The 24539-nt window shown below is 43.1% G+C and overlaps 1 pseudogene; it reads left to right on the top strand.

The window, feature by feature from the left end:
- Positions 1-7452: 7452 nt before the first annotated feature.
- On the top strand, positions 7453-7893 carry LOC147426158 (uncharacterized protein At4g26485 pseudogene; annotated as a pseudogene).
- Positions 7894-24539: the final 16646 nt, after the last annotated feature.

A 24539-nucleotide genomic window follows, 5' to 3' on the forward strand; every position in this document is an offset into this window, starting at 1 on the left:
AGGAGGAAAAATAGGGATCCAAAGGGGGTCCATCTACAAAAGAGCAATGTGCATCAATGGGATTCAAAGACCCTAAGATTCAGCCCATTAAGACTTCCAAAATGCTAAGGTTCCAAAATTCAAAGGTAATGTCCAATGGCCAAAGTGTGGGGGAATTGGATGGTCATGGGGAAGACTAAAAAGTCTTTCCACATCCCTATCTAGGAGAGGGCGAACCATATTTGTAGGGGATGAGAGAGAAACACACACACACACTCTTCCAAGCTCTCTTTACACAAAGGGCATAGTGGACACATGTCAACTTCCTAGCCCAGTTGCCCCCAAGGTGCATTCAAATCCTATTGGATGTCCATAGAGGTGGACCAATGAGAATTAGTCTAGAGTAAATTTAGTTTTATCCATTTAAAAATACCTGATAAAAGAACCAATAGAAATTAAGCTCTCTAGAAGACTATTGACAGTCTCCCAAGGGGTCCATGAGCATTCAGCAGCCCAATGGCTTGTTGCCTGATTCCTATTGGCTAGAAGAGTAAGAGGTCCAATGAGAGTTTAATTGCATTATTTAAATACATAAAGCTCTCACAAAAGGGGAAAGCAAGACACATGTCACAAGGCTATTACTTATGCTTCTTAATTATCATTGGCTAAGCTTTACAGGGTCCAATAGGATGCCATGATGAGTAAAAAGCAAGAGAGAGAGGGGGCTGATTTTGCCAAGGCATTGTCACACACACACACACTTACACAATATCATGTGTGGAGTAAAAAAGACTATCTCCTTCTCAAGCTTTAATGGAAAGCTCATCCTCTACTCCAAGCTTGTGAGAAGGGAGGCCTACACCAACAACTCTTGGCTTTGTGATGCAAATCCAACCAAGAGCCAAGCTCCAACGCATGATCGTATCCTCTACCATGCTAACTACTAAGCTATGATAAGATATTATGAGTGATTATGTGAGGAGACATACTTCTTTCTCGTAAGAATACTCCCTATTCCTCTCGATCTACTCTCATACCCCGCTCGCTCTCACCATCTTCAAAGGTGTGTGAGGTCTTGGGTCTGAGACCCTGAGGGAATTGATGTTGTGTTTTACGAGTTTGAGCTTGGTGCTTGAAGCTTCCATCTTCATTGCACCAACAAGTTATTGAAGGAACACAATGTATTGTATTGTAAAATGTCTAGCTTGAGGGGGAAAACCTATAATACAAAGCCTTTTGGAGGGGGAACCGGATCCATGTAAATCCGGTCCTCAACTATTGTCAATAGCTTAATTTCTCTCTCTTTTTGACATATTATTCATGCCTATCTAACTAGGTGTTATGCTTTTGTTTCTCTCTCCATCCAAGCACTCTTGTTGTGCTCATGAGGAATCTATTCTTAATGAAATGCTAACTATGTCTATGTTATTTTTTGCTACACACAATTTACTAGGCCATTAGATGTTACATAGAGGATCCTTTTTTACCCTATGAAATCTTTCCAAGATGTATGAATAATCCATTTGGAGCTTGGGAGACTTAGCTACCACAAGAATGTCTAATCTTGAGTCCATTTCATTCTCCTAAAGTAGAGTGACAAATTTTTCTTGGTGTTTGAGAGACATCGTCATCACAAACATGATTCTAAGCATGCATACTACTTAAACTTGTGCACAACAAAAAGAGAATTAGTCTTATAAGAGAAAAACATTGATCATTTAAAGAAAAAATTTACATTTGCTTACTCTAATGTAGCATTGTAAGCATTGACAAGGTTCATATTATCATTAAGTTGTATTCCTTGCAACCATCTAGCATGTTCAAAAGGATAATTTTTGAACTTAATAAGATACCACGGTCAGATAATCTTGGCATGTTATAGTAACTTGTCCTCATGCCAAAGAATAGCTTCAGATTGTAGCACCTCTTCCTGGTCTTCGATCTCTGGTGGGTCTTCAATAATTGGTTCCCTTGGTGGCTCTCCTTTGTAGGTCTTAAGTAGACTCACATGAAAAGAATTGTGTATGAGCCAATGGTTGGGCAGTTTAAGTTGATAATCCATGTCATTGATTGGCTTCAAGATTTGAAAAGGACCATAGTATCTTTTGGATAGTTTAGCATAATACTTTTGATGGCCTGTAGCCTTTTTGCCCATTGTTTTCCTTAATCAAGCCTTGGGAAACTTGAGTATGTCCCAATCATTTTTCTTGAATGTTAAGGTCTTTCTGTGCTTATCATCATCATCCTCTTGTCTTTGTTGAGAGATGGATATAGCCTCCTTAATCTTTTGGAAAGATTCTTTTAGGTCATGGCTATAATTATCGGCACCAAAGATCTTCTCATGTACTTTAAGAAGCAAGGGACTTTTAGGTCTTCCCTCTATGATCTCAAAAGGTTCCTTTTGTGTAGTAGTATGGATAATATTATTGTACGCATACTCTATAGAGGTCAGTACTTCTCCCATTGTGAGCATTGATCTACTTTTATGACATAAGTCTTTAGTAGAGAATCGTAAGATTGGCTATCTCGCTTTGGCCATCCATTTGTGGGTGACAGACCAAAGAGAAGTTCAATCTTGTACCTAGATTTTCAAAGCGACCTAAAATTACTGGTCATTCTACGATCTTTATTTGACACAATGGATGTTGGCAATCCATGGTGTGTGAAAAGAGACCTAAAATTACTGGTCATTCTAGGATCTCTATTTGACAAAATGGATGTTGTCAATCTATGGTGTTTGAAAATATGGGATATGAAGAGGGTTGCCATTTGGTGTGCCTTAATAGTCTTTTTGACAAGAATAAAGTGTTCTTGCTTGCTAAACCCGTCAACTATTGTTCTTATTCCCGTATTCCCATATATAGACTTAGGTAAACCATGGATATACTTTCCCATGGTGAATTAAGGATTGGCAGTGGTGGCTGGAGTAACTCATGTTGCTTCCCTCTATCATACTCGATCTTTTGGCATAACACATATTTTGAGACATAATCTTGTATGTCTACTTTCATGGTAGGCCAATAGAAGTACATCTCTACTCTTCAAAGAATAGGTTGAATGCCTCTATGCCCTGCATACGGAGGAGCATGGGATTCATACATGAATTTCTCACGAAGGGAGTGGATAACACATAGCCTATTGCCATGGAGAAGATAACCATCCTAAAAGGTGATTGGTTATTCTTTCTTTCCCAATGTAAGGGATGACATTATTTCTTTAAAGTCAGGGTCAATAGCATACTCATCTATCAAAGAAGATAGATCATTGTGAGTTGCTATAGACACCACATTGACTTTTGGTCATCGCGAAAGTGCATCTTCCACTTGATTATGCTTACGAGCAATGTGAGCAATTTGAAAATAAATTTGCAAAAGAAAATTTTCCCACCTCATTTGTTTTTCAAAAATCTTTGTTTGCGTCATGAAGTAATTGAGACTTTGGTGGTCCGTTTGTAAAATAAATGGAATCCCCAATAGATAATGCTTCCAAGTGTCTAAGGCATGTAGAATAGCTAAAAGCCCTTTTTTGTATATGCCCAAGACCCATTCAATGGCATTGAGCCTTCGCTCTCATATGCTATGGCATTCCCTTCTTGAACCAATACTGCTCCAAGGCAATCACCACAAGCATCACATTGGACCTCAAATGGTTTTGAGAAATCCGGAAGCTTAAGGACTGGTTGGGAGGTAAGCTTCTCTTTGAGCTTGTCAAAAGCATTTTTCTCTTTAGCACTCCATGAGTACTTAACGTTCTTCTTTGTTAAGTCATGCAATGGTCCTTCTACTTGAGAGAATTTTTTTATGAAGTGTCTATAGTATGCGCACATACCAATAAAGCTTCTTAGCTCATGTAGGTTCCTTGGATTAGGCCATGCTTTTATTACCTCCAGCTTTGATGGATCCATACAGATACCATCTTGATAGATTATATGACCTAAGTAGTATGGAATCTCTTGAAGGAAAAATTTGCTCTTCTTTTGATTGATTAAAAGCTTGCTCTCCCTCAAAGCTTGAAAAATTACATGGAAATGTTGCTTGTCCTCCTCCAAGGACTTGGAGTAGATGATGATATCATCAAAGAGCACTCCACTGAATTTGCGGTGGGATCTAAAAATTTTCCTCATTAAATGATTGAATGTGGCTAGAGCATTTGTTGAACCAAAAGGCATGACAAGATATTCATAAAGACCAAACGTTGTAGAGAACACGGTCTTTACGATATCTTCATTCACTATCCTTATTTGATGATAGCCACTTTAAAGGTCAATTCTACTGAAGTAGGTCGAACCTTATAGCTTATCAAACAGATCTTCTACCTACGGTACAGGAAATCTGTTTTTGATAGTGATATGGTTTAGCGCTTGTTGATAGTCCACACACATGCAATATGTACCATCTTTCTTTTGCACTAAAAGGATTGGAGAGAAAAAGGGAGAGGATCTAGGCCTTACCATCCCTTTGTCTACCAATTCTTGTACTTGCCTCATGATCTCCTCTTGTTGAGCTTGGGAAACGCGATAAGGAGGCTTGTTAGGTGGTGAGCTTCCTTGTAGGAGCTCAATTTGATGGTCATCATCCCCTCATTTTGGAGGTAATTCCATAGGGATATCATCGATAAAAGAAATTTGGAATCCATTTAGAAAATTAGAAAAGTCTAACTCTTCTTGATTACTACCATTTTTATTTGATCAAACATTTGGACCTTTTATGGATTGTTTGATAGAAATCATGTACGCAAAAACTAAGCTTTTCATTGATTTGTCAAAAGTAGGAGAATTTACAAGGGGTATGGTACGACCGAGCTCATTAGCATCTATGTACATGTTCTTTTCCTTGTACTTGAAATACAACCTTCTTTCAGTGAACTTTACATTAATAGCCATACGGTCAAACCATGGTGCCCCTAGGATGACATCTTCATGTTTGAGAGGAGATATGAATAAATATTTTTTGTCAACATATCTTTGTACATGAAGCCTTAATTTCCCAATAAAGGGAGTGACTGCGGCTTCTTGCCCCTTGAAGGCTCCATCCGGTATAACAAACTAATCATGTCCTCAAGGCATGGCACTTCCCTTTACTCATGTGCCATCTCTCAATCATCGCATCACTCTAGGGGGGATTTGTTACCATATACATGTGGTAGGGATGTGTGTAATTAAACACACTAGGACCGCCGGGGCATTTTTTCCCTCTTTAGGAGGTTTTTTCCCCTCTGCATTGTATACATACCCATCACCTAGGGCTATCTATCTTTCCATTGCACACTAATTAACACACTCTCAGTTGTGTGCCTTGAGCTTCCTTTGTCTTCTCCAAGCTATGTGCGTTTCTCTTCAACCCTAATTCCAACAAAGGCCTGTGTTGAGTGCCAGTATCTCAAGAGCCAGTATCTTGAGGGAAAGTGTTACTAGAACCAATGTCTCGAGAAGCCAGTGTCTCCAATTTTGGTTTCTCAGGGGCTTGTATCTCCACAAGCCAGTGTCCAACGTTAGAGATTCTCGAGTGCCAGTATTGGCAGTTCCAGAATTCAGCGTCAGAGAGTCTCGTCGAGCCAGCCTCAGGAGCCAGTTCTGGCAGTTCTAGTGTTCAACGTCAGAGAGTCTCGAGAGCAAGTTTCGAGAGCCAGTACTGGCAGTTCCAATGTTCAGCGTCAGATAGTCTGGGGAGCCAATACCGGGAGTTCTAGTGTCCAGCGTCAATCTCAAGAGCTAGTCTGGGGAGCGAGTACTGGCAGTTCTAGTGTTCAGCGTCAGAGAGTCTCAAGAGCCAGTCTCGGGAGCAAATACTAGCAGTTCAACTGTTTAGCGTCAAAGAGTCTCGAGAGCCAGTATCGGGAGACACTACTGGGCAGTTCTAGTGTCCAGCATCGGTGTCTCGGGAGCCTGTATCTCGAGAAGCCAGTGTCCAACGTGAGAGAGTCTCAAGAGCTAGTACTGGCAGTGTCCAGTGCCAGTGCGAGAGTTTCTTGAGCGCCACAGTCTCGGGAGCGAGTATACCAATTCCAGTGTCCAATGTTAGAGTCTCGAGAGCTAGTCACGAGAGCCAGTGCCTAGTGCTAGTGCCAGAGTGTTTAGAGTGTTAGAGTCTTGAGAGCCAGCACTACCAGTTCTAGTGTCCAACGCCAGTCTAGAGAGCGAGTGTCCAACGTCAGAGTATCTCGAGAGCGAGTCTCAAGAGCTAGTATCGAGTGTCAGTAATACCAGTACCAACAATGGTAGTTCCAGTGTTCAGCGCTAGAGAGTCTCGAGAGCTAGTAGCCAATGCTAGTGCCAGAGTGTCTCGAGCATCAGAGTCTTGAGAGTCAGTCTCGAGTTTCGATAGTACCAGTACCAGCATATAAGTGTTGAGTCGTGGAGCTTAAGTAGAGCTAATAATAGCATCTAGGGTCGGAGAAGTAGGGAAAAGGACTAAACATGCTATGAAAAAGATAAATAAAGATGAGGGAGGCTAAAAATAGAGGGGGACGCATCTTAAAGGATGACTTAGGCAGCACTATGGGGGGAGTTTTTGGGCCAGAGAGAAAAAACAGGGGATTTTGTAGAGGAGACAGAAGGAGTGGAAGAAGAAGAAGAAGGGTACGAGCAGGGATAAGCAAGGTGAGAAATTGCAGACTGTTTCCATCAGGGTTTGAATTATCTCGATGAGGGATTTCAATTCAATAGGCATACCAACGTTGGGGTATACATCCCTTTTGTATCAAAGGTTCTAGATATTCGATTAACGAAAACATCTTCTTCTGGCCAGCCTAAGCAAATCACGTCTTGCTGCATCTTTCCACTACCGTATCTGGCATACATTTAGCATTAGGCTAGCTTGTTATCAAACCCCGATTCACTGTTCAATAAACACATAGCCTTCAAAGAAACTTAATCTGCATCCCTTTGCTGATTTTCCCTTCATAGAACCGGAGCGGCACGACATTGGCCACTACATGTTGGCTTACAATAAAAGCTTATCAAAATGGAATGGGGTACAATATGTGTGCACAAGTGGGATGACTGGCCCCTGTGTCACAAAACCTGGCCTACGAGGTCTCGGGTTCAAAACTGGGTGTTGGGGGGGGGCTATTTTTGCACTACCTAGGTTCAATTTTGCCATGATATTCGTGTTGCCCTAGTTAAATCCACCTCGACTTCCGTGCATGGAATTCTACCCCCCCCCCCCCCCCCCCCCCCCCCCCAAAAAAGAAAAAAGCGTGACAAGAGTTTTGACACGTGGGAAATGGTAAGGTGTCCCATCTTACAATTGCTCGCTCCGCAGGTGGGGTAATGAAGGGCGGGATTCCAAACCTTTTTCTCTCTTTTGGGGTGGGTGCATAATGCGTTCACCTTTTCTATTGGTGACCGTTAGAGGCGTGAAGAGAAGATCGGCGATAAATTGGTCAGCTTGTGCTAATTGTAATTCGTGGAATGTTGCAGTCCAGCTTTCTTTGCGAGCTCTCAGCGACGTAGAGTAAAGAGTCAGCGGGGGCATGGGCGGACTTGGAGGTGATGATCATAATATTGTTGATGAGCGAGTGCGCAGCATATCGCGCTACTCCTCTGCAATGCACATTTTGCTGGTGGGCGAAGGCAACTTCTCATTTGCTGCAGCTTTAGCTTCCGCTTTCAGGAACGCACCCAATTTGGTCGCCACCTCTAAAGACTCTCGAGGTACGCAGAGCTCTCTCTCTCTCTCTCATTTGTTGAGCTAATTTGCAGAGACCTTGCTCCGCAAGTACCCTAACGATTTCCCCAGCCATCTGGAGGCTATGGAGAAGGCAGGCACAGACATCCTGCATGATGTGGACGTCGCCACCATGGACAAGCACAAGCGTCTTCGCCGGCGAGAATTCAACTGCGTTATCTTCAACTTTCCGCACTCAGGCTTTGTCCGAGGGTGGCGAGAGAACACCCTTGGCCTTATTGAGTAATCAGAACTCCCTCTCTCTCTCTCTCTCTCTCTCTCTCTCTCTCCCCCCCCCCCTTTTCACAAGAAGTTTTGTACAAATCTCACAATAATTCCCACATTGTGACTTACTTCAACATCTTTGAGGGAGGCACCGCATACCTAGCTAGGTACGATTGGGGGCAGGGGACCGCCGGCCCGGTGGGGGGGGCGGTCCCCTGCCCCCAATCCCCCACCGAGCGGACGGTCTCCTGCCCTTAATCGTACCTAGCTAGGTATGTGGTGCCTCTCGAGCAAAAGCTCATGATGTTATGCATTGTATGAAAAACTCTGGAAAAGACTTCGTTTTCCTACATGAGAAAATTTCTAAATCTTCTTGTGAATTTGTGTTCGTATTTCCCTCACCACTTATACTCCTTCCCTCAAAGGAAATGTTCTTATTTCAATTCTCTCTCTCTCTCTCTCTCTCTCTCACACACACACACACACACACACACACACACACTGCCATTGATTGGCCTTGGCCCTCGACAAAGAATGCCCCCCCCCCCCCCCCCACGCGGTGTCCCCTCCCCCAAACTCGATCATGAACATAACCCACCCCTTACTTCATGTACAACTTCTCAAATGTTGTTGCAATAGGCCTCATGTAGTCTCCTCTATCAACACCCCTGGCTGCCAAATAGCTGATCCGCCACGAGCCCCACACCCTTATACAACCTCAATCCTCTGCTGGCCAGGACGCCAAGAGGCTCGATCCAATACATGTCCCACTCGCCACAAGCGCTTGCTGAGCCACCTACTCCTCTACCGCTGCATGTCCGCCACCTTTGACCCCAACGAGCTCCATTTTTGCCTAGCTGTGGCCCACTAGAACACGCGAGAGAGAGAGAGAGAGAGAGAGAGAGAGAGAGAGAGAGAGAGAGAGAGTTCCACATCCGTCTCGACACTTTCTTCGTCTTTTTTAGGTCAGTCACAGCAGATGCTACAACGTTGAGAGCTCCAACGTGACTATCCAATTAGCTTTTTAGCTTTCCCCAGTTTTCACATCTCGAACTCCTGACATAGGCAAGAAAAAAGGGGTTCTGCAAGGGGACATGGCATTATGTGCTGCTACATGGCAATAGTCATGCAAGGCGGGTCTTCGATTCAGTGTTTGGAAAAATGTGTCTCAGCTTAATATCATGCCGATTTCAATTTCAAAAATGCTGGTTGAGGGCAAGGGAAAAAGGTAAAATTTTGCCCAAAATAAAGAAAAATACTGTAAAAACCTGCAAAATAAACCTAATTTTCTAAATTTCTTCTTGGTGAATATAAGGAAAGCAATTTTGTATGTTGAAAAACAGATTTTTCCAAAACACTGATGTGATTACATTGGAGGATGATCATTGCCGGTCGAGGGTATTGGCCTTGGTGTTGGAGTTAGCAATCATTTGCTCATTTGGATCCTCCTTGGTGTTGCATACGTAATGTGAGACCTTTGCCTCCCGCTAGAAATGATGACTTCGCTAAGTTATTGTAGGAATGCCTCCATGGATGTGCCTCCATTGTAGGACTGCCTCCATGTCATTTTGCTTACATTTAGAGCCTGGTCACTTTGGAACGGCTAAATAGCCTTCCAACTTTGTTTGCAAGTCAAGGAAACCGGTGGCTTCAAAGATAAATGCTTGATTTGACTAAGTGACGAGATAGATCTCAAGCAAGTTCCTACTAATCGAGAGGGCCTCAAAAGTCAACCATGTGAAAGTCTATGCCCGTTTCGAGGATCTTAACTACCACGATTAGTTAGGTAGAGAGAGAAGAGTCGGCTCATGAGTGGGAAGAAAGTAGGATCGTTGGTATACGCGACTAGACTCTTAGCCTCTCACATGCTTCATTTTAATACTACAAACTAGACATGCAGTCTGAGAGAGAGAGAGACGTTTTTCTTCCTATTGACGTGGTTTGAGACCCATTAATCTTGAGACCGACTAATCTCGACTCTTAGCTATTATGTTTAGGCAAACCTTATCCAATCCAAACATTGTTGGCAACAAGTCGTCATGCTGCATAGCAAGTTAGAAGAGGAGAGAGAGAGAGAGAGAGAGAGAGAGAGAGAGAGAGAGAGAGAGAGAGAGAGAGAGAGCAGAAGAAGAAGAATAAGAAGAAGACCAGAAGAGACCTAAAAATTTTAGCCGATGAACGTTGATTCTTGAACTCAAGGGCTTGCATGCTCACATACTTATACAAGGAGAGGGAGACATAACTTTTCATATCATAGAAACAATCACGGTGAATTCAAAGGTTAACGATAGCAGGAGAGGGGAGAGAGAGAGAGAGAGCCATCCTTAAAGGTCAAATTGACCTTTGGGATCGAGTACAACATGTAACATGCTTGAAGACTATGGATATTACGGTGGCCACTGACAAGTTAAATCCATGAGGTGGCTAGGAGAGAAAGGCATGTAGGCCATGGTATGGGCTAAAATGTCGGTAAAGCAAGTTTGATGTGATCAGAAGTTGAGCACTCATGTAGGGTATGATGATTGCATTCTCAAATTGTTAAGCGATATAATTCACGTACAAAAAGAGCCTCTCCTCCATGTAGTGCCTCAATGCTCCATCTCACATTTAAGGGAGTGGGAGCTAAGCGAAATGGCTGCTATGGTATAAAATATGGGTAAGGGAAATCATGTGAATGGTTGAATACAATCTTCTCTCTCAAAGAAGAACATGCATGTGTGCTCCATGTGTGTATGTGTATGTGTATGTATTTTGCAGCATGCCCTTTCTTTTAGCATGATGCCCAAAACTATTGCAAAGAGAAACGATTGAGTGAACTTTTTTGCTTTCATTGCCCTCACATTTTTAGGTATCAATGGTGCCCAAATGTACACAAACAAACAATATGCACCTTATGTTACTAACCTGCTTATGGTCAGTTGTTGCAAGAGACCTCAACATCCATACGACGAGTCTTGGTAGATGCAAGTGTACATGCTAGCTAGATTGAATGCAATCCAACTTGTAAATTTTAAAATTTATCCACATATAGAGACAAAGTTTCTATAGCCATGCAATCACCCCCATGTCACACACCCATCATGAATATTTCATTTGAGAAGCAAAGGACCCACTACTCACCAAATCAGTTGTGCATACCAATGGAAAAGTTTCTTCTACTACTATGTGGTGTAATGTTGGCATAGTTGGGTCATGGCTGGTACATGCATCCTAAGTGCCAACAAATAGTTGATGATTTAGTTGACTGTGATGCCCCAAATGCAAGACCAAAACTACACGAGAGAAGCATGGGAGAGTTGCTATCACGACCAATGCCTTGATTGGTAAGGATGGTGAGAGGGAATGCTAATGCATCTAAAGAATTTGTCGTTCAATGCAAACACTATCTCCAAAGAAGGATACCAAATCTCTATTAGTCTATTCAGAGGGCCACTATCACTCACCAAAGTCCCATATCAATTGTGTGAGGGGAACGTCTCTAGCCTAATCGCAAATTTGCTGCCTCCATAGAGAGTAACATAGGATGTTAAGACAAGACATCATGCGAAGGAAGCCCATTACTAAATTCATTCCCAAAAGACCTCAAATTGAATTGGTAATTCTTGAACTCAACACACACACACAAAGATAGAGACGGGGGGAAAGGGGTTCCGGTAGGGGGGGAGGGACACACTTTCCATGATTAGGAGGATTATGTTGAAGCTTGGCATGATCAACTAGAAGGACATTTGCCCTTGGTCAATCCACAAGAATCTGGAGAGTAACTACACTTCATTAGTTGTTTGATCTTACACTCGAAAAGGTAGACATATTGTTGATCCAAAAGATAGATTTGTGCTTGGTTGATGTGAATGTGGAGGGCACTTAGACCTTGTGTGTTGTTATACATTGTCATCTAGAAAGTAGATATAGTGGTGGTTGATACACAAGTTTATTAAAGAGCTATAAAAGCTCACATGAGAATCATAGGCATTTGTCCACATTTTCCCTCCCTGTGAAGGGAAGCAGAACAATGGTTGCTTCAATTGACACATATATCGTTTCTAGAGAAGGTGACCTTCCACATCCTTTCGATCCACTTGCATATATTACCAATCAAACACTAGCCTCAAGAGTAGCCACTAGTGGATGTGATACGACTACAAGTACGAGTGGGGCTAATAGATATTCTTGTTTAATTGATTTCTTCACACCAAAAAATCCCACTATCCAATTCCTAAAAAGAAGTTTCGAAGAGTTTTCCACCCCTTTGGTGCACACCATTGCACAGATTTGTGGCAGAAGAGGAATGAAGAATTTAGTAGAGGATATGGCTACTAGCCATGCCGTCTCCATGGTGGAGGTAGTAGTGTATGGGTTGAAGGTAGATCCTATTACTTGGAAAAGAGTCAAGGTTGGAGAAGAAGTATCTAATGAGATTCGAGAATTGTGGCCATGCCCAATATAATATGCTATAAAGGGTAAACTAGCTAAGAAGTTTTGCATGAAGTTGGAGATAACAATCAGGTAGAAACAAGTTGGAATGATCTTGTGGATTTTTTCCATATATTGCCAAATGTCAAACGAATGAGGCTATTGTTGAAGAGAAACACATGTGTGAGAATGGGGATGATGGACCTTTGAGAAGGGCGACGATGAAAGACCTATGGTAGCTAAGACATGCACTTCTCCTCCCGATGTGCACTTATATAACCCTTGGCTATATGAATCCCACAAGTACATGCCAAGTTTAGGGCCTTGCCCCTCTAGTCCTACCCATGGGGGGTTCACTATGGAAAACTTATCGCACCACGTTGTCAGAGTGCGCGTCTCTCCAGGGTTCGATCGAGCAAGCGTCTGGCTTCTAGCTCTAGACGGAGAAGCAGTGTAGGTGCAAACCAAGCAAGACCAGTGCGGTTAGGGCCGATTCTAGTGTTAGTAAGAGTATGTAGAGATGAATAGAAAGCAATCCAGGAAGAAAATCACGACTCGCATCACTAATACCAGCGGAAAATAAATTAAAACCAGTTATGGACACTCAATTGATGCTGACAATCAAAAGATTCTTCCAATTAATTGATATCTGAAACCCTGTTACAAATCGGTTGCATATGTCGGCGTCGATATACCGGTTGATTCGCAAACCCATAGTAAGAAATTCCCAACCCCTCAGAAGCAATCTATAATTGCCAGACAAACCCCAGCTTGTATAGCTCCCCTGCTCATCAGTTCAAATAAATTCCCTTTTGCCCTGTGCACGATCAAATTTTGGCATGCTCTCTATCTTGTAGAGCAGAACCCATTTTTCACTCCTTGACTTCCTTAATTACGGTTGCCTTTCTCTGAAAATCCTTCCTTCCTTCGCACTCTTCCCTTTTTGCAAGCTCCACCAAAAAAATTCCTTCTCCTGTATCCCGCTTCTCGTCCTCCCTTCAATGCCGTCGGTAGAGAAAGAGAGAGAAAAAAATCCTTCATAGCCTCAACCAAAACAAAAAGAGAGCCCTTCTTCGCCATGGCCAATTTACGGCTACCTTTTCCTCTTTTGTTGCTTCAAGTCGCGCGCGCGCGCGCGCGCGCGAGAGAGAGAGAGAGAGAGAGAGAGAGAGAGAGAGAGAGAGAGAGAGAGAGAGAGAGAGAGAGAGAGAGAGAGAGAGAGAGAGAGATATTGGAGTCGCCTTCCGCCCTTCACCAAGACACGATCCTCCCCCCCCACCGTCACAAGAACCTCCTCCCTTTCATCCCTTGTTGCCTCAAGGTCCCGAGAGAGAGAGAGAGAGAGAGAGAGAGAGAGAGAGAGAGAGAGAGAGAGAGAGAGAGATTGGAGTTGCCTTCCGCCCTTCACCAAGACGTGAGCCCTCCCTCATCGTCCTCCTCCCACATTTCATTCCCTGCTGCCCTCCTCGTTTCCTCTTCTCCCGCTCTCCCATTTTTTTTTACCCCCTTTGCAACTCGTTCCTATCTCATAAAATAGCCACCTCCTTTCACGCGCATGCAACTCCCCCTTATTAACAACGATGGTGCTGTCGGTGATGTGGCATTGGAACCACCTTGATGATGTGGCATGGCGAATTTCGGGAAACACTACTTTCGCTGCGAATGATACCAAATAGGGGCACCTCGCCGAGCTCGTCACTTCTTGTTTCTTGCTCTCTGTCTCCTGAGTACCACTGTTGCCTGCCCGAGCCTCCCTTCTCCCTCATGCGCTCTACCTGCTGACCTTGCCATGTTCTCCTCCATTTCCCCCCCCCCCCCCCCCCCCCCCCCCCCCCCCCTTGTCCACACTCGCTAAGGTCAAAATGGGGGGCCATTGAATTCCTTGGGCGGTCGGGTTTTTGTCCCTTCTTTATAATGGGAAGATCTCCCATTTTAAAACACCACATTAGGCCTATACATCAAGCATGGCACCACATTTGGCATCAATATCGACCAAGGCATCGCCTAGCATGACATCTTTTCACAGCAGACCGCGGCTGACAATATCATCATCAATTTTAATGTCCCTTTTTATTATCTCGAATAGTGCCGCCTGCCATTTGGTGCACCCAAACCCAGTGACCGAGCCATGACTTCACATTGTAACTTCCCATTGCTGACTTCAAACCTACCTGGGTCCACCAATAGAGCCATCCAAAAAGGAAAAAAAATACCAGATTCCTCCTAGTTGACCACCACCGTCAAGTTTCAACTGCTTTAACTTGTCCATCCAAACTCTGTTTGAGACGCCGTCACTTTCTGCTAGCTCAACACAATGCATATCATGATCCAGAACCCCTCCAAGTCCCAAAAAACACCTGATGGCACGCCTTTCAAGGAGGCTCACCCGACACAAACCTGGCCCCGACAAAACTTTGATCGATGGTATCTTCACATACAGTACCGACACTCTCCATACATCAAGAACTACACACCGATAGCTCCAAACTGGCGTGGACTACCTAGCATCACTTGGCCTATACGTATGGGATCTGCAATCACTTCCAACTTCAAACTGCCATAACTTTTTCATCCTAGCTCTATTTGATGAGCCGTCGGGACCTGCTCCATGAGCACCTCAAGCTCTACATAACTGGGCCAAAAACTAGCCCCTGGAACATTTTTCACCTATCTCCTTGTCAGGCCCTATGTGGAGCCCTCTTGGTCTAGAAAACCACATAAAAGAATACATCTCCTCCCTCTTGCTGACATAAGAGCTGTTAACATTGTTCATAGGTTGGCAAACCTCAAATAAGTATGCAGATTTGCATCTTTTATCCCGTGCCCACAAAGCGGCACGACATCCACCCCCTCTAAACCTACACATCCTCCGGTATGTGCCAATCATTATTCCAAACTGCAAGCAAAAACTTGTATACATATAAGCACCACCCCACTGTGAACAGAACTTGTTGGCTAATTTGAATATTCCCTCCTCCAGGATCATAGGGAAAACACAAGAATTTTTCAGCAATAGAGGATAAGCATGAATTAACCCATAAACCATCATGAACCCCAACTCGATCGTATTGTAAATAATTCAATTGCCCCAAACCATGCACATATCCATCTCCATCCGGATCAAATGGCATATCAATCAATTTCCCCGGAACATGCATATAAGTGTTCCCTCCTAGATCAAAAGCTAGCTCAACATCCCCTACATTATAGGGTAGCAGAAAATCCCATACAACAACAAGTATCACTAGATACTGACACACCCATTGTGCAACTAGCTCATTCAATTGCTGATCATCAATCACGGGTAGGAGGATTGGTGATTCACCTTCACCCCCTCTAGCATCGAAGTTTTGAGCATGCATATCGGGATAAATCAAGTCTCTAGAAAAATCCTCTTCATCAGACTTTTGAGATGCATCAGAAAACATTTCCCTAGTTTATATAGGCCCAAAACCCAATAGAGCATCATCCAACAAGCGCATAAGGTCATCATCCTCCACATTTGGATAAAGGTGCTTATGCATGAAACCAAATTTCTCGATACCCTTTGCATTTGTAATTGAGAAGCCTTCCAAAGCTTCATCCAATAAGGACATAAGCTCAAGGTCCCCCGCTTCAGATGATTCCTCTATCATGCATATCTCAGGTTGCAAACTAGGCTTTCCACACATGGTATGCATACTAGCCACATCTGCTGCTGCAGATTGCTCATCAAGTTTGAGTCCCTCTCATCCAAATATCTTTGAACTTCTGAAGCACAAAGCTCATCATGCACATTGAGAATTGCATCGATTGTCCTGTCCATATCATCGGCACAATGCAACCAAGAGATTGCACTTTTGTGTGCACCCCCTCTGAATAAGCATCATCAAATTCATGTTCATTCTGCCATAAAGTGAGCCCTGTGTCACAAAATCTTGATAAAGAAGGATTCTGCACCCCCTCTAAATCATTACTTTGTATATTTGCAAGCACATACTCTTGCACATCCAAGCCCTTAAAATCTAGTATATCCAAACGCTGTAAATCTAATATACACAAGTCCTGAAAATGCTCATGTACATCTGCACCCTGTGAGTACATACCCTCTAAATCCTCAAACTTTTCTTGACCCTATAATTCTTCAATTTTAGCCATTAATGGGATCTGCAATTCCAAGATTTGCATAGATAGCTTGGACAACCTCTTCATCATCTTTATCCTATAATAGCCTATCATCCTCAAGAAAGCATTCATCAAGAGCAGTTTCAAGCTTGGCCCTATTCTGCTTGGAAACCTCCGCATAGGTAGGCACATTAACATAATCCTCATCGTCTTCATACATGCTTGGATCCCAACGTTCTCGGACAACTGCAGCTTTAGACTTGCTCCAACTATGCATATTTTGTTGCCGAAGCTCATGGACTCTCTCAATAAAATCTGGGATCACAAACCTGTTGAATTTTAGAATCTCTTTTGGCACCCCTTGCTGCTCTAGCTCCTCTTCATAGCAATCCAAGTATCCTACTAGATCATAACCTTAAAAAAACCCCTACTGATAGAAAACTGAGTATTTGACATTTTCAAGTGCTTATTCTAGCAGCATCTCTTGTTTCCAGTTATTAGACGCTTCAGATTTCCTCTTTTCCATTACTAGCTCCGATACTTGAAAATTTTATGTGTTATCCTGCTCAATCCACCCAAATTACTTTTTGCAGACTGCTGCATTTCTCGATTCTCAATTTTGAAATTGGTAACGAAATGTTTTTGCACCTAACTTACATACGGCTGCTGCAAAATAGTAACCATTAACCCCATAATCTTTTGCATCTTGTTCTCTTAGTATGTTGACATGACTGGCTCCGTCTACCCCGATCAAGTTTGCGTCGTGTTCACCAAATTGTCGGAGTGCGCGTCTCTCTAGGCTTGACCTAGAAAGCGTCAGGGCTTCTGGCTGTAAATGGAGAAGTAGTGTAGGTGCAAACCAAGCAAAATGAGTGCGGTTAGGGCCGATTATAGTGTTATTAAGAGTATGCCGAGATGAATATAGAGCAATTGAGGAGGAAAATCACGACTCGCATCACTAATACCAACGAAAAATAAATTAAAACCAATTATCGACACTCAATTCATGCCGACAATCAAAAGACACTTCCAATTAATTGATATTTGAAACCCTGTTACAAATCGGTTGCATATGCCATCGTCGGTATCCCGGTTGATTTGCAAACTCATAGTATAAAAACCGCAACCCCTCGGAAGCAATCTAAAATTGCCAAACAAACCCCACGTTGTATAGCTCCCTTTCTCATCAGTTCCAAAAAAATCCCTTTTTCCCTGTGCACAATCAAATTTTGGCCTGCTCTCTATCTTGCAAAGCACAACCCCTTTTTCATTGCTTGACTTCCTTAATCACGATTGCCTTCTCCAAAAATCCTTCCTTCAAACTCTTCCCTTTTTGCAACCTCCACCCAAAAAATCCCTTCTCGAGTATCCCGCTTCTCGTCCTTCAACGCCATCGACAGAGAAAGAGAGAGAGAAAATCCTTCATAACCTCAACCAAAACAAAGAGAGAGCCATTCTTTGCCATGGCCTATTTGCGACTGCCTTTTCCACCTTTGTTGCTTCAAGTCCCGAGAGAGAGAGAGAGAGAGAGAGAGAGACTTCGAGAGATATTGGAGTCGCCTTCCTCCCTTCACCAAGACATGATCCTCCCCCCCCACCGTCGCAAGAACCTCCTCCGTTTGCTCCCTTGTTGCCTCAAGGTACCGACAGAGAGAGAGAGAGAGAGAGAGAGAGAGAGAGAGAGTTTGAGAGATATTGGAGTTGCTTTCCGCCCTTCACCAAGACACGATCTCTCCCTCATGGTCCTCCTCCCACCTTCCATTCCCCCCTGCCCTCCTCGTTCCCTCTTCTCCCGCTCTCCCATTTTTTTCACCCCCTTTGCAACTCGTTCCTATCTCTTAAAATAACCGCCTCCTTTCTCGTGCATGCAACTCCCCCTTATTAACAAGGACGGTGACATCTGTGATGTAGCAGAGGAACTACCTCGATGATGTGGTATGGAAAATTTCTGCCAGCACTACTTTCGCCGCGAATGATACCAAACATGGGCACCTCGCCAAGCTCGTCACTTCTTGTTTCTTGCTCGTCCTCTCCCAAGCACCACTGTGGCGGCCTGCACGAGCTGCGCTTCTCCCTCTTACGCTCTACCTGTTGCCCTCGCCATGTCCTCCTCCATCTCCCCCCCCCCCCCCCCTTGTCCACACGTAGTAACGTCAAAATGGGCGGCCATTTAATTCCTTGGGCGGCGGGTGGCCTTTTGTCTCTTCTTTATAATGGGAGGATCTCCCTTTTTTTAACACCACATTAGGCTTATACATCAAGCATGGCACCACATTTGGCATCCACATCGACCAAGGCATCGCCTAGCACAACATCTTTTCACAACAGACCTTGACTGACAATATCATCGTGAATTTTACTGCCCGTTTTATTTTCTCGAATAGTGCCGCCTACCATTTGGTGCACCCAAACCCGGCGACCGAGTTGCGACTTCCCACTGTAACTTCCCATTTACGACTTAAAACCTACCTAGGTCCATCGACTAACCCATCCAAAAAGGGGAAAAAAAAAGATTCCTCCTAATCGACCACCACTATCAAGTTTGAATTGTTATAACTTGTCCATCCAAACTCCGTTTGAGAGGCCATCACTTTCTGCTAGCTCAGCACAATGCATATCATGATCCAGAACCCCTCCAAGTCCCAGAAAGCACCTGATGGCATGGCTTTCAAGATGGCCCACCTAGCACAAATCTGGCCCCCAGTAAGACTTTGACCGGCCGTATGTTGGCATCCAAGACTCTGATCGATGATTTGAAAAGACCGACATGCTCCATAAATCACGCACTACACACCCATAGCTCCAAATTGGTTTGGACAACCTCGCATCACTTGGCATATCCGTCTCGGATCTGCAATCACTTCCAACTTCAAACTGCATGAAATTTTTCACCGTAGTTCTATTTGACGAGCCGTCTGGACCTTCTCGTTCAGTACTTGAAGATCTACCTAACTGGGCCAAAAACTAGCCTCTCAAACATTCTTCACCTATCTCCTTGCCAGGTCCTATATGGAGCCCTCTTGGTCTAGAAAACCACATAAAAGCATACATCTCCTCCCTCGTGCCGACATAAGAACTGTTAACATTGTTCATAAGTTGGCAGAACCTCAAATAAGTATGAAAATTTGCATCTTTCACCCCGTGCCCGCAAAGCGGCACGACAACGAAAGTGTAGGGGAGGGGTTTCTTTGTACAAACTATATAAGCGTATAAGTTAGGGGTAGGCCCCCAATAATTTATCTCCCAAGATTAAAAATAAGGGAGGGGGGTATCATATTTACGGGGGGGGGGGGATCGACTTGGGTTAATTACTTGTAACGATTGGTCAGCGGTGTGCATAAGAACTCAAATGAATTTAGGGGAGATTTTTATTTAGGTCACACATCAAATTTTGCATGAAGCCTGTCATAGATAAGGGCTTATTTGGAGTAGGTCAAGGGTTGATTTACACCAGCTTTGGATGGGTCATAATTGGATGAGGAGCTAGAGTGCAAGCTGATCGGACACGTAGAATAAAAGTCAAACTAAGACATACATCAAGTTATCAACAAAAGTGGTTCCTTAGTACGTTGGCAGTCACTATGCTACACACTCTGTGACTAGTTTTACTCAGTTAGATTATGTAACACCTAATATTTATACGTAAGATAGGGGTATGATAGTTTTCTTCATTGATTGTCGTATAAGCATAGAAAGGGGGGTCATATTACTTAATATGAGTAGTATATAGGGGTTTTATGAAAGTTGTCCTATCGTAAGTGGAGTCCCGTTTTTTATATAGAGTGAGTCCCCCGAAGTCCTACCCTTTTTCTTACTCCCCATTTGGAGAAGCATTTTTTTCCTCAACTACAGAAGTGCCATATTTCTTCCAAAGAACACTAATGTTTTCCTCCTTGAACAATACCATGATGGTCAAGAATATATAAAGGGTCATGCAATGTGGGAGGTTCAATGAAATCAACAATAACATCTTGATTGATGACATTGTTATCCCTATACAATGTTTACGTAAATGGCAAGTTACTTAAAATATTGGATGATCAAACCAAAAGAGAGATGCGGTCCATAATGTGAACCCGCTAAGTAGCTATGCTAGCTAGATAGATATGCCAAGTGTAGAATCCCTGCCAAGGATAGGCCATGTTGGTCACCAACCGTGTCGGTGATGTAAATGTGGTCAACGGTCACCAAGGCCTACCAAGAGTGCCATCTCATGGAGATCTCGACATCTCAACACTCCCCCTCGAGCTCGACGCCAACTAAAGAACTCCAAGCATAATCCAATAATGACGGAGCTTCTCAGATCCCAAGGCCTTGGTGAAGATATCCGCTACCTACTCCTCTATGCTAACATAAACCAAGTCGATGTCACCCGCCAGAACCTGATCTCGATTAAAATGGTAATGGACCTCTATGTGCCTGGTCCGCGCATGAAATACTGGGTTCCTGGCCAACTAAATACTGCTAAGGTTGTCACAATAAATGACAACCTCTCTCTCCACCTGCAACCTCAAATCCATAAGTAGCTTGCGTAACCAAGCTACCTCACATGCTGCAACTGCAACACCTCTATACTCAGCCTCTGTACTAGACAAGGAAACTATGGGCTGCTTCTTGCTACTCCAAGTGATGGCAGCACTCCCAAGTGTAAACATAAACCCGCTAGTAGACCGTTGATCAGTGGTGTTACCAGCCCAATCTGGATCTGTGTAACCATGCAAATCTCCACTGGAACATCTGCAGCATAAAATAGTGCATGGTCCAATGTAGCCCTCACATAGCGTAAAGTATGGTGCAATGCATCCAATTGCGACTTTTGTGGAATCTGCATAAACTGACTCTGAAGTCCAACTGTATAGCTCAAATCTAGTTGCGTGATAGTCACATAAATGAGACTACCCACAATCTTGCAATACATAGTTAGATCCTCAAGTCCATTACCATCATGTGCACCTAGATTTGTATTGAAATCCAAGGGCATAGAAATAGGCTTGCACTCAGCCATACAAAATCTGGATAACCTATCCAATGCATACTGTCTCTGAGACAGCCATATGCCCTCTGTCGTACAAATCACCTCAAGTCCAAGAAAGTAGCATAGCTCTCCCAAATCCTTCATCTCAAACTCCTGGCTTGAGAAGACCCTTAACATACTCAATCTCTGTCTCATTGTCACACACAATAATCAAGTCATCTACATAAATGGTAATAAGCACAAATCCAGCATCACTCTGACGTACATAGAGTGAGTGATTAGCATGTGACATACTAAATCCAATGCGCAAAAGAAATTATGTAATCCTGTCATGACACACTCTAGGTGCTTGCCTCAGCCCATACAAGGCCTTACGAAGACGAAAAACATAACTTGGTTGCTTACCATCTTCATAACCAGGTGGCTGCTCCACATACACTTCTTCTTGTAGCCCCCCCTTCAAGAAGGCATTCTTGACATCCATTTGATGCATAAACCACCCTTTTGCTACAGCCACCGCATTGACAATGCATACTGTAGCCCTACTGGAGCAAAGGTTTCCTCATAATCTATACTATAAGTCTGTGCATACCCTTTTGCGACCAGACTTGCCTTATATCTTTCAATTGTACCATCAGCTTTATGCTTTAGTTTATACAGCCATTTGCACCCAATGGATTTCTTGCCCTCTGGTAATGGCACCAACTCCCAAGTTTGATTTACATAAAGTGCAGCCATTTCTTCATCCATGGCATTTTCCCAATTCTCATTGCCAATTGCATCCTCAAAACATAAGGGTTCTACATCTTGAACAACCTTTGCCATGTAAGCATAATGATGAGTAACATACACATCATAAGTCAACCTGTCCACAAGAAATCTGACCCTATTAGACCTGCGTGGTCCTGAATCACTACCAGGTGTCCTTGCAATTTGTTTTCTAACACCTTGGGTCCTGACTACTGGTATACCAAGGTCCTCATCAAGACTCTGATCTGAATCATCAGAATATGCATCAATGTGTGAGGAACCTGAAGACACACTAATCATACATGGGGGATCACCTACCTTCTCTTTTCCTTTGCAAGAGACCTGTGGTGCACTTTGCGGTGTAACCTACGTGCGTAATCTGCCACTCCATGGCCTGTCAATAGAACGACTAGAAGAGGACTCTTTTGGTCGAGTTAAAGTATGTCACTCTTACTTCCCACTTGAAGCATCCACAGGCTCTTTTACATCAGCCCCAACATTGTCCTTTACATCGCTGTACCAGGCCACCATCTCATCAAAGACAACATCCCTGCTTAAACGCAATTCACGAGTACCAGGATCGTAACACATGTACCATTTTTGCTCATTTGAGTAACTCACAAAAATACATTTTTCAGCCTTGGGATCTAGCTTTGTGCGCAACTTATCTAGAATGTGCACATACGCAATGCACCCAAACACTTTTAAATGTGACAAATCTAGTTTCTTGCCACTGGTACTTTTTCTCAGGAGTGACTTTGTGCACAACAGCAGTAGGAGTCCTGTTCATAATGTAAACACGTGTATTTACTACCTCAGCCCAAAAATGATGAGGCATATCCTTTTCAGTCATCAAGGCTCTTGCCACCTCTACAATATGTGTGTTCTTCCGCTCAGCAACTCCATTTTGTTGTGGAGTGTATCGACATGAGAACTGCCCGCGTATACCATTTTTCTGTAAAAAGTCAGAAAACTCTTTGGAGAAGTATTCTCCCCCTCCATCTGATCTTAGTGTCTTTACCTGTTCACCTGTTTCCTTTTCAATAGAAGCTATTAAACTTTTGAAATGATCAAATACTTCACTCTTCTGCTTCATAAAATAGACCCACACTTTTCTAGTATGGTCATCAATGAACGACACATAATACCTGCTTCCATGAATGCTGGAAATATGTGTTGGGCCCTATACATCTGTATGTACCACCTCAAGTGGCCTCTTACATACATTACGTTCTTGTGGAAAGGAATTACGTGACTGCTTACCAAATTGACATGCCTCACATACTTTATGCATGCCATCAACCTTAAACTTTGGCAAACCTACAAAAATCTGTTTTGATTGCATAGAGCGCAATCGCTGCTCATTTACATGACCAATGCGTTTATGCCATATATCTACATCGGCCACAATACCTGCACCTTGTGCAAACATACCATCTTTTACTGCAGGCATATTCACATCCAAAGTAAACATCCTACCGACACGTATTCCTTCTGTAATCAACTTGCAGTCATTCTTGTAGTCTTCCACATAGCAACCATCTAGATTAAACCGGACCTGTAATCCCTGTTCTATCATTTGCCCAACTAAAACAAGATTCTTTGTAATATTCAAGACATGAAGCACAACATCCAAGTACTTCATTTTACCATCTTGCATTTGCAAGGGAACTTTTCCAACATGTGCAATAGGATGAGTTGAATCATCACCTGTTTCTACATAACCTAGTCCATCTAGTTGCTTCATCTCTTTGAACCACTCACCATGGGATGTCATGTGGTTAGAAGCACCTGAATCCACATACCATACACTATAACTGTCATGTACATCTTCTGTCATAGCATTTACCATATGCTGCATAATAAATAACTGCTTGGACCGATCATCATCATTGTTGTTCCTATTTGTTGCAGCATAATTGTTTTGTTGCCTTCTCCCTCTACCTCTATTATTTGGCCTCCTTCGTGTTGTTGGACATTCATTTGAGTAGTGATCCCGCTCACCACATGTCCAACATTCAACATCAGACGCATTACGTGCCACGACCTCTGCCTCTTTCTCTGTTTGAATAGAAGGCTAGCTGATCAGAACTAATATTGCTATGAGAAGAAGAAGCACCAAGACCAAGACTCTTCTCTTCACAAATTAACATTGTTGTCAATTCTGTAAAGTCAGGAATATATTCTCTAGTATTCATAGAGGACTTGAAGTTTTTGTATTCTGTTCCAAGCCCTTCTAATATCGTAGCAACAACATAATTGTCATTAACTGTGACACCAATAGATCCAAGAGAATTTGTTATTGTCTTTATCTTTGAGGCATAGTCATTGACAGACATGTTGCCTCGCTTCATTGTATTTAGCTCTATTTTTAGCTGCAACTTCCTGACTCTGGTATGGTCTTCATTCAACTTTTCTAAGCTCTT

Source organism: Adiantum capillus-veneris, chromosome 24 (genome assembly GCF_014529385.1).
Source record: "Adiantum capillus-veneris isolate H3 chromosome 24, ASM1452938v2, whole genome shotgun sequence".
Classification (NCBI taxonomy): domain Eukaryota; kingdom Viridiplantae; phylum Streptophyta; class Polypodiopsida; order Polypodiales; family Pteridaceae; genus Adiantum; species Adiantum capillus-veneris.